We start from the raw sequence: 15228 nt of genomic DNA, 5'->3' as shown, positions 1-15228 counted from the left end.
ACCACCCTCCTATATGTGTTGTCTACTCCAGAGAATATTAGCTCTTTGAAGTCAGGGGCTCTCTCACTTTCGTATCCGTATCTTCCAAATTTAACAGTGTCTGGAACAGAGTAACAGTTTAAAAAGTGTCTTCTTTCAGTCATTATCCTATGGACTACCCATTATTTAGTTTCTTCTGAGCTTGTGGTGTTTCATGATTCAGAGCTATACAACATCTCTGGAAGAAAATTGTTAATAAATCAGTTCGGGTAAAAAGGTATGGTTTGAGATTATTTAAAGGGTTGCAGAGCTTACTAAATCTGATCCTACCAACTTTATTTTTTCTTGATCAATTTTATGTACAGCACACTGACCACATGCAGTTCTTTTTGGACTAAAAGGTGGATAAATGAAAATTTGTTTAAATTGCAATTATTCAAAACAATTTCAGTGGAACAAATGCTATCTTGATGGAAATAGAGTAAAGGGAAGAAAGTCTTCATATTTAGAGAGTATGTGGCCATTTAAGGTTGCTGTTGGGGAAATTATTTGGAATGAATGCTTGAAGACTACAGAGATGCTCAAGCTCCTACTTTCCAGGGCTTTGCCGGAGTTGGTATTTCTATTTTGAATGTGAATCTTCAGAATTATTGAAATGTTGCAAGAAAAAGCTAAATTAAGTATTAGCAGTCACCTTGGTGCCAAATTACATTGAATGCATCTGATAAATAATTCAGTTAGTCAGAGGTGAGTGGATATTACAGACTTAACTGCCCATTTTTCATCTCTTCCTTTAATATCTTTCCACAACCTTCCCATATGATCTGATTAAAACCTCTATTTCTTTCAGCAGTGTTACATTGAGGTTGTCCAGAAGCTATGTTCTATAGAATCCAGCTAGGTTTTTTTGTTTTGTTTTGTTTAGAAACTGTGGCTCTGCAGTAGCCAGTTTACAAAAGAAAATAAAAAGCATCAACATTTTCTTTTAGTTTGTTGAAGTAACTAAAGCTCAGATAATATTACTCATAATAACCTACTGTGGTGTTTTTACATATAGGACACATTAAAATTGATTAGAAGTGTTATTTTTTAAAATGTGCATCAGTCAATAAACAGGGCTGTATTAACACATGTACCAGGTACTATGTTAGGCACTGGAGATATAAATATAAAAATGAAACATTTCCAGAACTCAAGGAGGTTATATTCTTTTGGGAAGACATCTGGGACTTGAATGGATTCCTGATGTGTAAAATTACAACCTCCAATTCAACCACCTTCTGATGATCATCTTGTCTGTAATTTAAAGACTGAGATGGTTGACTGAGGCACTGATGGATTTACAAGACTTACCCTTTGGTCACAGTTAGTAAATTTCATAGGGAAGGACTTCAGCCCATATCTTCCTCATTCCAAAATAGACTTTTTTTAAAAATCTAATACTTCATTCAGAATTATTAGTGATACAAAAGAAAGTGGGGGCAGTGGGAACAGTGGTGAAGGTTCTTGGAATGTCCTAGTAAGAAAAGACAGGATTTGGACTTCAAATCCTAGTCCCACCGAGGAATATATGACATGCATACATTGTGTAACTTCTTTCTCTTTGGCATTTTTTTTTTTCAAAGTGAGAGTTAGGTTAGATTTTTCCCTAAAGCCCTCACAATTCTAATCTATGATCCTGCAATAAGGACTTGTCACATGAGTGTAGTAATTTGATTTTGATTTAAAAACTGTGTCACCATATTTTGTCCTGGCTGGACATCCACTCACAACAAGATCCCACTTTTGATTGGTATGGAACCTTTGACTTGCTATGTTTCTAATCTGGGTTATCATATAAACTGACTACCCCAACCTTACCCCAAGGCCTCCACATTTTGGTACTGGACTAGCCTCTTAGTTCTATTGCAGCTCAGAACTCCTAAAATAATCTACCACCATGAGCATTCCTCATATCAGGGATTACAGATATAGTACTATCCACGTGTGTACCTCCCGAGCCTTACCTTGAAGAGACTGCAAATATGTATATTTCTTTGCAAGTAGTATATATGTTTATATACATACACATAAATATCTTAAATGAATTCCTCCCATATTATACTCTTTGAAACCACTCATATATTTGTGTGTGAATATATAACAATATGTAATACACATAAAATATGAATATTTTAACATAAATATTTTAACTATCTCAAGTGTCCTTATGAGGGGAATTTTGTGTGTTTACACAGATACACATAAGTATGTATGAGAAATCAGAATTAAAAGGAATTCAGGCAGGACTTTTGAGTTTGGGTTTTCTCCATTGCTGAAGAGATTTTAGATTGTCCCATTTGGCATCTTTATTCACTTTCATTGAGAAGCCAGGGGCTCTTTGGCATTTGCCTTCTTGGAAACACAACCTAATTGACCTAATGGAGAACAGATGCTACAAATGAAGGGACTATTTGGATATTTTAGGAGCTTTGAGATTTTTCAATCTGAATGCCCTTCAAGGCAGCCCTGAAAAAAACACTAGGATTAGGTCTTGAACACCTATAGGGGTAGACAGTGATTAGTGCTTTTGCCCTAGAAAGTCCAGGGATAACTTTGGGGCCACAACCACTCATCAATTACCTCTCATTCCACCCCAACCCCCACATACCTCCTGCAATTTCTTTCAAGCTTCTGGTTTTAACCACCCTCAATATTTGATCTGAGCTTAGCTCAGAAGCTGTGGATTCTTTTGCTAAACTAAAGCCTGGTGGGGAAGCAATGATCACTAAAAGCTAACACAGTTTTAACAAGAACAGGACATGATAGGTTAACTTTATTTTCTTTTTTGACAGTCAATCAGGGAAATGATAGATACATACTTAGCAAAGTGTTTGCTACAATTTCTCATGCTATTCATATAGATAAGATGGAAAGATTACTAGGTGTATTTGGAACTAGTTAGATGACAGAATCCAAAGAATGGACACTAATGGGGCAGTATCTAGCAGGATGTCCTAGGAATCTGTCTTTGCCCTATGTTTGCCATTCTATTAATGATCTCAATGAAGGCATAGATGGGGTGCTAGTTAAATATACAGCCAACAGAAAGTTGGGAGAGATGATTTAGAGTTTGAATGACAAGGTGAAGATGCAAAAAAAAATCTTAATAACAGAATTGAGTTAAATCTAAGAAGATGAAATATCATAAAGATAAAAGTAAACTACATGAGTTCAAGAGGTCAATTTTACAAGTCCAAATTTGGACAGGAGGAGGGGTATGGTGAAGATTTTAATGAACTACAGCTTCATTATGAATAAACAATGCCAGATGGCCCCCCAAGATGTTAATATTGGCTTAGATTGAGTTAAGAGAGAGTGCCCAACACAAAAGAGGGTTATAGTTCCATTATAATCTGCTCTGAGCAGACCACATATTGAGTAGTATGTTCAATTCTGGAAAGGACATAGATCAGCCAGAGGGCATCCAAAGAGTAATCAAGAGTATAAGAGGATTGGAGAAAACATTCTACAGTAGGAAAAGTGGAAGGAATTAGGAAAGTTTAGAATTAAAGAAGAAAAGACTTAGGGGAAGAAACATTAAGGACTGTCTTCTGGGAACATTATTAGAAGATTTTACTGCTTCATCCTAGAAAGCCAGGACTAAGAGCTGTAGATTTAGAAGTTGCAGAGAAACAGTTTTATCCTTGATATAAGGAAAAACTTCCCAACAATTTGAGCCTCAATGATGATTTGTTGGATATGTTAAGGTTCAGGTATAGAGTGGATTAGATGGCTTTTGAGATCCTTTGGAAAAGATGTGACACCCCAATTGCTAAAGTTATACCCTTCTCTTACCGTTACCACACTTACATACAAGTTCCTTAGACAAGGAATTCTTCATTCTTTATTCACTATGACTTTGCTGCCTTCATCAGAAACCTCCATTTTGACCTATTGTGTTGCAAGCCCAGGAGAATTCAGGGGGAATAGCACCGTCCCCTCTGTTCTTGTGTGAGAACACAGCATCTCATCAATGATGCAAGGCCCTGCAAGATGGCTGAATGTGTCAAACCTTGGTCTCCAGTAGCAACTTTGTTGCCATTTGGGTCACTAAAAGCCATTTTTTTCCTGAATTATCTATGTATATTTTGCCAGGCTGCCCACATCTCTTCAGATAAAAGGGAACTGTTTTCTTCACCATGTAGAATAATTTATAGGTAGGGACCAATTTACTTGCTAAAAAACAGCAGGTAGCCTTCTCTTTTCCCAGTAGAAAGTACATTATGCTAAACATAGCATAGGACTATGATATTCATGGGTGGAGAGGAAAAGGCTCCTTTTAATTAATTAGGTAGCTTTTTCCCCCACAGCATGGGTATTATGAGATTTTGTTATCAAAGTTCATGTATTTTAAAAGGGATTTTAGATTCTTTATAATTTTTCTGCCCATTGAACAAAGCTTACCCAAGGCAAATTTGTGAAATAGGTAAAGCTTAAAATGCATTTCTGGTGTACCTCCTCTCCCTTAAAGGTACCTTTTGTCCCTCTATACGGCCTTGTCCCTTCCCCCCCATGACTCTCAAGCTTTCTTCACCCTCTTTTTACAGTGATTAAGAAGTAAGAGGTAGAATGAGTGATCATTGCTTTGACCTAAAATTTTGTCTTTGGTTAAAATACAGATGTCCCTAGGATGAATTCCACATTATAGAATCTCAGGCACAGAAGAGTCATTCAGGATAGAAAGCTCTCTTGATACCCATGAAGTCATAGTACATAGTTGGCAGTCTATTCCTAAGGCTATCCTTGCTATTAAAGGCATATTTTTCAGCCTTTTCTCTGCTCCCACTCATATTTTTTGTAATAGCATTATTGGTGTGTTTGGACCTTCTTTTTGCTGTATAGTCATTTTTGTAAATATTCTCCTTCATTTAGCTCTACTTTGTAACAAAGACAATTCAGCAAAACTCACTGACAAAATATTCTTATACTAAATTTTGTACCCATGTTATTCTACCTGTCCACCAAGAGGAAAGATCATTACTTTATCATTTTTTTTCTCTAGGACCAGGATTGGTCTGGTTTTGGTATTTTAATCTGTTTGTTTGTCTTTTATTTTTGTTTTACATAATTGTAGGCAATATTGTATTGCTCTCCTGGTTCTACTTAATTCTGTCTCCCTAAGTTGATAAAAACTTTCCTATGTTTTTCTGAATTCTTCTATTTGTTGTTTCTTATGGTAATGATTATATTACATAAGTAAAACATAATTTATTCATCCATTCTTCAGGGGATTGATGCCCATATTGGTTCAGGTTGTTTTTTTTGCCCTTTAACTACTTTAGCAAATATTAAGTAGAAAAACAGCATCACCATTTCTTAGATCCAGGCTGAATTAAATCTTATGGGAATTGCTGAAATTACTAAGAAGGAGCACAGTCTCACTTAAATAACTTGTCCTCTTGTAAATAGTGTGAGAAGATCAATTAATCTAACCTCTTCCTAGCTAATGAAGATTTTTAGAGAAATATCTAAATTCAAGTTTTAATTGCTTACTTTCTGATTTCCCTGGGGTATTTTACACTGACTCATCCCAATCCTCACTTTATGGTTTTAAATTTGACTTTTTTCAACAAAGAGACTAGCAATGTGACATATTCAAGAGAGCACTAAATTTGAAGTCAGTGGACCTTTGAATTCTGCCTCTGACAACTTACTACCTAAATGTCCTTGGGCAAATCACTTAACCTTCATTTTCTCTATCTGTAAATAATGAGAAATTTCAACTATATCATTTTCAAGGTCCTATCTAGTGCAAAATCTTATGATTATCTTATAAGTGAATCATTTGGGGGGCAAGATGGGATTGGAACAGAAATGGATTGAAAATGAAGGAAACCATACACTATTTTCTTTTTTACATGCACATTTAATATCCAATAGCTATTATTCCTGCTGACTGTTTTTTTTCTCAGTCTCATTTCCTTCTTTTTTTTTAATTTTTGTTTTCATTTTCCCCCTTTTTAATTGATAGGGAATAACTTTGTAGCTATGTTATCGCCCTCTAGTGGTAGTTCAGATTAGAATCAATTTAATTTTCAAGAAGATTCACAGTGCTTTGGTCATTTGATATACTGTTAATAAAATAACTAAGGCATGATAATGAAGGGGTGAATTTCCTGAGTTTTTCCACATAATAATATTTTCTTTATACACATCTTGCAAAGAGAAAGTTGATTAACAATTAACTAAATGAGAAAATAAAGGATATTTTATTTGGGAAAAAATACAGTACTTACATTGAAGCTCTGGTATACAATTTTCTTTCCACTCTTTTTTCCCCTTTAAAAAAATGTTCTCAAGTAGGCTTGGTCCCACAAGGAAAGAAGCTGGCACCCTCAAACTCCTTCATATTGATTCAATTTACTAGGACCATCCGAAAAGATGTAATAGTGATACCTTAAGTTTTAATCAATTGATAAGTATATATGAAGCTCCTCCTAAGTGCCTGGAACTGTGGAAGGTCCTCGAGTTTACTTTCTCTTAGAATTAATATGTAGAATGTAAAGAAATGGTTTGAAAAGATATTTTCCAATATGCTGTCATTTTAATAATTGAAGTCTTGAAATCATTTAATTCCTTCGCTCCTGAGCCTTCTTTTAATTCATTGTCTTATCTGGGTTCTTAATTCTGAACATTTTTGGAAATGTTTTCTACTTATATTATACCTATATCTTGGTCATACTCTTAGGGAGGAGTGAAGCATTAGGAAAGTGGAAGATCCGAGGCCAGAGCATAATAATAATAATACCCTTTTCTCCCTTTCCTTTCTCCTTGTCTTCCCAGATTCAGATATACACCCCCACCCACCCTTATCCTAGCCCAGGGATGCAGTATGACAGGTGTTCGAGAAAATGAGAAGAATTATAAAAGCATATTTATTCAGTGAGGAAATTTCACACCATTTAAATTCAGATCCATCCCTATGATACTGAAATAGGTTTAAGCAATGAATTTTTCATTTTTTAGACTCAAAACTAGATAACTCACCTAGAAATACACACCGTGTAATTTCATTGCATGGTCCTAATCATAACAGAAACCAATCTATATTCCACCTGTGGAGACTCAGCATTTTATTTGTATATGCATATGTACATTCATATCTTTGTGTATGTATGTGTGAGCATGCTGGATGCTCCAACACAAAATGTATACATACACATATACACATACATAAATGAGTATATGTATATGCCTATATATATATATATATATATATAAAACATATGCACACACATGCATTATATATGTATTATAGATATTATATATGTGTTATATAATATATAACATTTTATTATATAATTAAACATATTCTATATAAATATTATATATTTAAGTGTATACCAAGTATTCTTATATATGTATATAAATGTATTATATGCATATATACATATATGTATATATATATATAGTATGCACTATGCATTTATTTATATGGATTTTGTATATCTGTTTACACATACATTCCTTTGACTGTATATGTATATAATTTGGCAAATCTCCACAGGTGAAATATTAATTGATTTGTCTATGATTACAACGATGGAATAAAATTATAGTTTATTTATAATATACATTCATATTATAAGTATACTGCATGTGCATGTACACACATAATGCATATTTATATCTTCTCCATACATGGAGGAAATATGATGTTTATATTTTTGGACTCAGTATAATTTTTCTTTGAAACTTTATTTTACAATATGATAATTACAGGCCTGTTTTCTCCAGATTTTGATTGCATTGAAGCATTGGATGATTAGGCCATGGTTGAAATGTCACAGGGAATTTAGGTTACCTTTCAAGGGTGGGTGAAAGTTATTCATATTATACGATCAAAACCACTCACAGGTCTTCAATAGACCATTTAGCCTCACCTGAATTCAGGTCAAAACTAGGCAGAACTGGGAAGCTTTACCTTCCTGCCTATCTAGCTGTTTGTTCAATCTTTCTAACATTTAACACAAGATTGGAATCCTGGGCCTAAATGTCCCCAATTTGAGCTTTGAAGCTCAACAGGGATTTTGAACTTTGATCATAGGTTGTAATATAAGTTTGATATCTGAGATAATAGTAGGTGGTTCCTCCCCTCCTCCCATTTTTTTCCCACACATTCTAGATCTTTTATGGGGATGAACAAAGTACAGATTTCTCTTTGGTCAGGAATTTTATTTATTTATTTTTAAAGAACAGGTCAGGGTGGAATATACAGTTAGGAAACAGATGGGAAACATTTGTAAATTGTAGATTTTCTTTTTTATCAATTCCTTAGAGGCACCTAAATCTAATACATAGTAGAAGAATGTCAAACATGTTTTATACCATCATAGATTTAGGGTTGGAAGAGACCTTAGAGTTCATTTAGATCTAGTGCCCTTATTTTTACCGATGAAGATACTAAATCCCAAAGGGGATAAGCAACATACCCACAAAGGCAGAATGTGACAGAACCAGAACTCGGGTTCAGGACCTCTGAATCCAAACTACCCAACATGAAACAGTAATCCCACATAATCTTTTAGGACTTCATTTGGAATACTATAACAGGTTTGAGCTCTCTTTTTCCTTTCAGGTCAACATCTCCTATTAGTAAGAAAAGATTCTCTAAGTATGACTCTCTGGGCACCAGGAGAATATACATGAGGGCATTCCAGGTGAGAAAATAGCATAACTAAAGGCCAGGGAATAGGATTGCACATAATTTATTTTAAGTGAATATAGATCTAAACAATTTCTTTATGAATACAGACACAGACCTCTGGAGAGAATAAAAGGGGTCAGTGAAATGAATAGCTGTGATTACAAAAGGCTGGCTCCTCAACCTTCCACTCAACACTCTTTTGAGTTGAGGGAGCATATTTGTGTTTGTTGTTAGTGCCATGCCTGGGATGAGGTGATTTGGGTTTACATCAACAAGCCCTTAATTTTTAAGGGGTCAGTACAATGAGTAGCTCAACAGAAACTTAAAGAAGCAACTGGCAGATAGTGCTATCAGTACTAAATATCTATCTGAAGCTTATATGTTGGCCTTATAGTTTGCTTCCCTTCATACATGACATTCTAAGTCCAATCTCCTTGCTTTATGTAAGGCTGTTACCCATACCTGAAATGCCCTCCCCTCTTAACTGTCTGTGAGTCCATCCTTAGCTTCCTTCAGAGTTCAGCTCAAGAACCAGCTCTTACATGAGGTCTTTCCTACTTCCTGAATTTTTAGTGCTACCACAACCAAAAATATTATATTGCCTTGCATTTATTTTATATATAGTTAGATGTATACATGCAGAATCCCTTTATGATATTTGCCTCCTTCAGGGCAAAGATTGTGTGTGTGTGTGTGTGTGTGTGTGTGTGCTGTTGTTGTGTATTTTCTCTGTATTTCCAGCACAGTCAAGAAAGATTGCTTTACTTTAACTCTTTTCAAAGGAGCTGGGTTTCTGGTGCATAAATCTCTTAAAAGCATTCTGCAAAGAGTCTCTCACTCTTAGCATTGTTGTGTTGGTTGAGGAATTTGATTAATTTCAGGAGACTATACTCCAGGAGTGTTTAATAAACTAAAACCATAAAAATCATGATATAGAAAATAGCTTCTTTGAATATTCATATCAATTGGTCAGTCAATAAACATTTATTTATATTCAGTGCCACTATGTGCCAGACTTTGTGCTGTGGTGAGGATTCATATATACATATAAGGGAAAACCATAATCATGTTAATAAAAGTATAGTATCTAGAACACAAGATGCATTGTGATCTCGTCAGATCACATCTGAGGTTTTGCAGTTCTAGGTGTCATATTTTAAGAAGAACTCTAAAAAGTATAACAAATTTAGGGAGTGTTGACTGGAATAGTTAGGGACTAGAAAACTATCTTATATGGAAAAATTTTAGAGAAATTGTTGGAGGTGGTTAGCCCAGAGAAAATAAGACTTAAGGAGTTGCAGGGGAGTATGATGGTAGTGGTTCAAGTATTTCGAGGGTCATTGTATGGAATAGGGAATATGTTAATTTTGTGGATTTTCAGAGGGTAGAATTTTTTAACCAGTCTTCTCAGATCTGTGCATTGCACAAATAGGTATTTAGAGTGTATATGTGTATGTGTATGTGTTTTTGACAAAATGTTTTATGGCAGACATGCTCAAAAGATTTAAAAAAATCTTAGTAACTGGAACTATCTAAGAATGAACCATAGAACTGCTGCACTAGGCAGATAGGCAGATAGTTGATTGTTAATGGAGACTTTCATGGTATTGATAATTATTTTTTAAGGATATGTTAACAAAGGTGGGCGAGAGTTTTGACCAAGTATGAGAGGATCATTCCAACTCTTAAAAGTCCAAGAACCATGTTGGATTATCTTCATTAAACTATTCCTTCCTACTTTCCCAAAGGGAAGTAAATATTATAGGCAGCCTGGTGCCATGGAAAGAGTCAGAGGGCTCACTTTAAAATCCTAGTTCTCCTACTTAATACCTGTGTGACTTTGAATAACTTACTAAATTCCCTTAGACCTCAGTTTCTTTATCAATAAAAATACAGGTTTTAGACAAAGTGATGTGGTAAGAACACTGAATTCTGACTCTGTTTACTTCCTCTTCCTTTGATCCTGGACAAAATTATTTAACCACAAAAGTCCTGAGTTTTCTCATTGATAAAATGAAGGTGTTGAACGAGATGATACTAAAATCTCTTCTTGCTCTCAATCTATGATTCTGTGATCAGGACTTTGTAACCATAGGCAAGTCACTTAAATGTGGTCTTTATAGATTCATTGATTCAGAGCCTGGGAAGGGATCTCAAAGGCCATTTAGCCCAAAGCAATCTTTCTCGATGTTTGTTTCTTATTTGTTTAAAAATTTTCCAGGTATGTTTTCATTTGGTTCAGATTGGGAATGGTGAGGCTTTATGTCATTTATGAATGATGATGGTGGTGGTAGGTGGTGGTGGTAACTCATCATCATGATGATAATTGTGATGAGCAGTTAGGTGACAATGGATACTGTATAGAACTTGGAGTCAGAAAGACTTGTGTTTGAATCACACAGTAGAAGTGCTATTCTGGACAAGTTACTTAACCTTCTTTTGGCCTCATTTTTCTTCTGTCAAATGGGGATAATAAAAGCACCACTTCCAGAGTTTTAAAGAGAAAATAAAATATGTGAAGTGCTTCTTTGCCAACTGTAAAATGATATAAATTATTATTATATGCTATAATTAATAATATTAGCTATCATCTGTTGTACTTTACCTTTTGTTTTGTTTTTGAGTCCCTTGATTCTACTGGCACCAAACCATTTCTTCCTAAAATTCTTCCCTGTCATTTTCTATACACTTTTGAAATTAAATACAGTTAAGCACTATACTTGGTGTCATAAACTTTACTTAAGTCTTACTTTGGATTATGAATATATAATTATGCCATTATATTAATGGTACCTCTATGTACCAAATGTCAGTAATAATGTGGCCCTAAGAGGTGAGGAGTTCAGCTTTATTTACAAATGGCTTTAATATCTGGTTATTGTTCTAAACTTACCTATGTTATCTGAACTAACTGGATTAGAAACCATAAGAGGATAATTCTTTAGTAAGTTTACCATTTTCTTCTTGCCAGGAGAATAGCCCTTTTGGTCATATTTTAATGTTTCCATTCTAGACTGGCTGGAGCCAGGAAGTTCTGAGGTGTTAAAAAATGTCCTTAGGAAAGCAAACATGTAATCAGAATTTTCCAGAAATTTGGTTCAGATTGTTCTACAAAGGAATCATTTCAGCTTAGAGGTTGGTAGGTATTTTTTGTTTGGTTTGATTTGGTTTCTAATGGAGTTTGGTGCATATGCAGACCCCAAACAGCAGTCTTGTATCTTCCCACCCACACTAGCAGATGGGGTCTGCGTGGGCTCCAGGCCCCCATTACATTTTGTTTTGTTTTTATTTTTCTAAATTATGTTACCAATTCCTCCTGAGGGGTTGGCTAGCTATAGATGGTAGGTTTTAAATTCAGTGTCTCTAAGTCGTCTTCAGGGATGTGCAGAAAGTTGGTCTTTAGGTCACCTTTTAGCATTTCTAGATTTTTAAAAAATGCCATTGTGATGTAGTTAGTCCTATGCTTTTATACCTGCATGCTATAAGGAATACAGCATGCTCAACCTTTCTAAATCTGCATTACCATATTTTTTCCACACAGAACCAAATAGTCACAAAATTCCAAAAACAGAGAGATATTATAATGCTGAGAATACTTTTCAGGTCAGCTTTAATCTGTATCCCTCTTCATATTCTACTATCTTCTTCAACTACAACCAAAGCTAAAGCTACTAAGATTTGCTTTGTACTGTTGTGTAATGCAGTTAGCAATATCTGTGGACAATATCTATTTTCTATACCATAATTTTTATAGTGTTAGTTTATTAAACACTCCTGGAGTATAGTCTCCTGAAATTAATCAAATTCCTCAACTAATCCAACAATGCTAAGAGTGAGAGACTCTTTGCAGAAAGTTTTTAAGAGATTTATGCACCAGAATCCCAGCTCCTTTGAAAAGAGTTAAAGTAAAGCAATCTTTCTTGACTGCTACTATTATTGTAATCTTTAAGAAGCTGGCTTGGTGAACATTTTAGAGTTTCCAAAGAGCATCTGTTGCATGTTGGTTTACTTCCTTGGATTTTGAAGTTATGTTGCCTCCTATAAATGCAAATTCCTGTATTTACCAAATGCCTTCCACTCAGTAATTCTAATAAACTCCAAAGTTTCTTTGAAGGGAGGACAGAGAAGAACTTGCTTAGTGTTTAAATGAACAAAGAAAAACCTTGATCTCAATATATTAATTTCATTGTGCAAAGGGAAGATCTTTTTTATCCCTGAAAAAATAGTAATTTTAAAACAGTTATGAATATGAGTTTCTTTATTGTCATCAAGGCAGGCTAATACCATGATTAGAATTAGGCTAAGTAGGAGTGTTGCTGTAGTAGAATCTTTTTTCTACTCAGAAACTATCTTTCTATGTACCTTATTCCTTCAGCTGCCTAGGCAATCCTTGAATCTACTCTTGATATTGATTGTTTAGCTAGTATTCTACTATGTAAACTGCTGGTCTAGTTCATTTTCTCTGACAGGAAACAATTGTCAGCTTTTATTTCCTAGAAGTTCATTTGATGCAAGAGTCTAACATGGATGGTTTGAATTCAATTTGACTTTACTCCATGCATTTAAGTTGATATTCATATTAGGATATGATAAGGCATTTTTCTGCCCTCAAAATAGGAGTCAGCAGAGAATGCTGAGAAATGGAAAAAAGATATTTGAGCCAGTGATTCTTCTGTTTGATTTTTTTTTTAAGGGGATGGGGAGAGAATGTTTATTTCTGTGATGTTTTCTTCTGAGTTTATGGAGTTCATTTTATTTTCACAGAACTACTATATAAAATCTGATGCATTCTAACTTCCTGACCATCAGATCATAGCTGATCTGAATTGTTTAACAGTATAATTTTGTAAAGATTCCCAACTAGAATCCAAGAATTCCTTCATTGAAAATTGAACTTGTTATGGCTGATCAACTCAGTGTGATCTACATGGGACTTTTCCCACATTAAAAAGGATAAACAGTGACAGTTTGAACCATGTAATCCTGTTAGGGGTTTTCTTCAGTATCACGTCATCGAACATAATTATAAAAGAGCCACTCATGAGTGAAATAGGCCTGAAAGAGAGCAAGGCCTTCAGCTCTGGGTTGACTAATGGGGCTTTTTTTCTATAGTTGCTGAAGACACAGCCTAGGCAAGTGGAAAATTTACTCTTTGGTTGTATAATGATAGGTTTTAGGACTAGTCCAGAATTCTTTGTGAATTTCCAACTATTTTAGCCTCAGGGTCTGATACCTGATGAGTTTTCTAAGTAAGTACAGTAATCTTTAAGCAGAAAGTTTGCTCTTTTTAGGTTATAATAGCTTGGCTCTTAAACACAGTTACTGAAACATCCATTTTTTTAAATCTACCTATTTAGAGTCCCTAGGGTGTCTTGCTGATAGCTGGATGTAAAGAGAACTACCATTTTTTTTTAGTTTGAGGAAAATGTTGGTTATGGGTAAATATTATTTTGTTAAAAAAGGAGATTCTCTTGAATACAACTAACATTTCTTTATAAGTTAACTTCCACAAATATTTTCTTAGCCCGATTTGATCTCTCTATAATTTCTTCTATTATTGAATAGTCATTGAAGCTGCAATTTCATCATTGTAGGAAATTTCCAGAGTTGTAGAGAGGTAACTGCTCTCTATGTAATAGTAACCCAGTTTAAGTGCTTTGACCACATGGTCACATATCTAGTGGCTAGAGCCATGGATTTGAACTCTATTGATGTGTGTGTATACTTGAGAAATGTATATATCTGCTTTCTAAAACAGAATTCCTACATGACTCCTTAGGCATTTAAGCTATATGATGCTCATATAGTATTTTGCTATTTTTAATAGAAATTCTTCAGGTTTTTAAAGTAACTTTCTCAAATAATTCTTTTGTGCTTTTAGGTTTCAGTGGCTTCCATTTCTCTATATTGGTGAGAATTAAGAAACACATCTTACCATGTCCTGACATGTTGCTTTTATAGGGAAATCAAAAATGGTACCTTTCAATTAACTCCTTTATTTCTTTCATCATTTTTTTCATCTAAAATTGATGGCTTGCAATTGTGTGCAAGAAAGAATAATTGGTTTCTTAAAATACCTTAATTCCCCCAAATATTCCTTCAACCATAATAAGAGGAGCTGAGCACATCCTTCCACTGGAGACTGGAGGGAACCAATTAACTTAGTGAGGGAAGAGCTCATGCCTTTGCCTGGATTTCACAACTCTTTTTTTGGTAACATCACACATATAAAGATCACTTGAAAAGATGTTATTTTATGTGGAAGTGTCAGGACCTGGAATGTATTCTAACCAGGAGCTAGGGTGTTGAAGGGCAAGTATGTAGAGAAGTGGTGGAAAAGAAGTGATGTTATTATTGTGGTTGTTTTCCCTTCTCTTTAATACAAAGGAAGAAGGCATTTCATATGCTCCCATGATATACTAGCTCTAGGAGTGTAATAGGATTAGGGGAAGAACTAAGCAGTTTCAATTGAACTACTTGCTATTTCCTATTTGTTTTGTTTCATGACAACCCTTTAGAAAGGAGTTAATTGATTTTGAACAAATATAATATATTGCTTT

At 34.6% G+C, this 15228-nt stretch overlaps 1 protein-coding gene across 14 annotated transcripts in view; it reads left to right on the top strand.

Annotated features, from left to right (window-relative positions):
- The window catches only part of FLRT2 (fibronectin leucine rich transmembrane protein 2), a 124707-nt gene that overhangs the window by 102260 nt on the left and 7219 nt on the right, over positions 1-15228 (top strand). For 2 of the 14 annotated variants that reach the window (XM_056810591.1, XM_016425981.2), the window contains one exon: positions 8600-8681. The exons of the other annotated variants lie outside the window; for them this stretch is intronic. The gene's annotated coding sequence lies outside the window, so the exon portion shown is untranslated. The remainder of the gene's footprint in view (positions 1-8599; positions 8682-15228) is intronic. 14 annotated transcript variants of the gene reach the window in all.

Source organism: Monodelphis domestica, chromosome 1 (assembly GCF_027887165.1).
Source record: "Monodelphis domestica isolate mMonDom1 chromosome 1, mMonDom1.pri, whole genome shotgun sequence".
NCBI classification, from domain to species: Eukaryota; Metazoa; Chordata; class Mammalia; order Didelphimorphia; family Didelphidae; genus Monodelphis; species Monodelphis domestica.
Note: the sequence above shows the minus strand (reverse complement) of the source record. Positions and strands in the feature narration are given on the sequence as shown.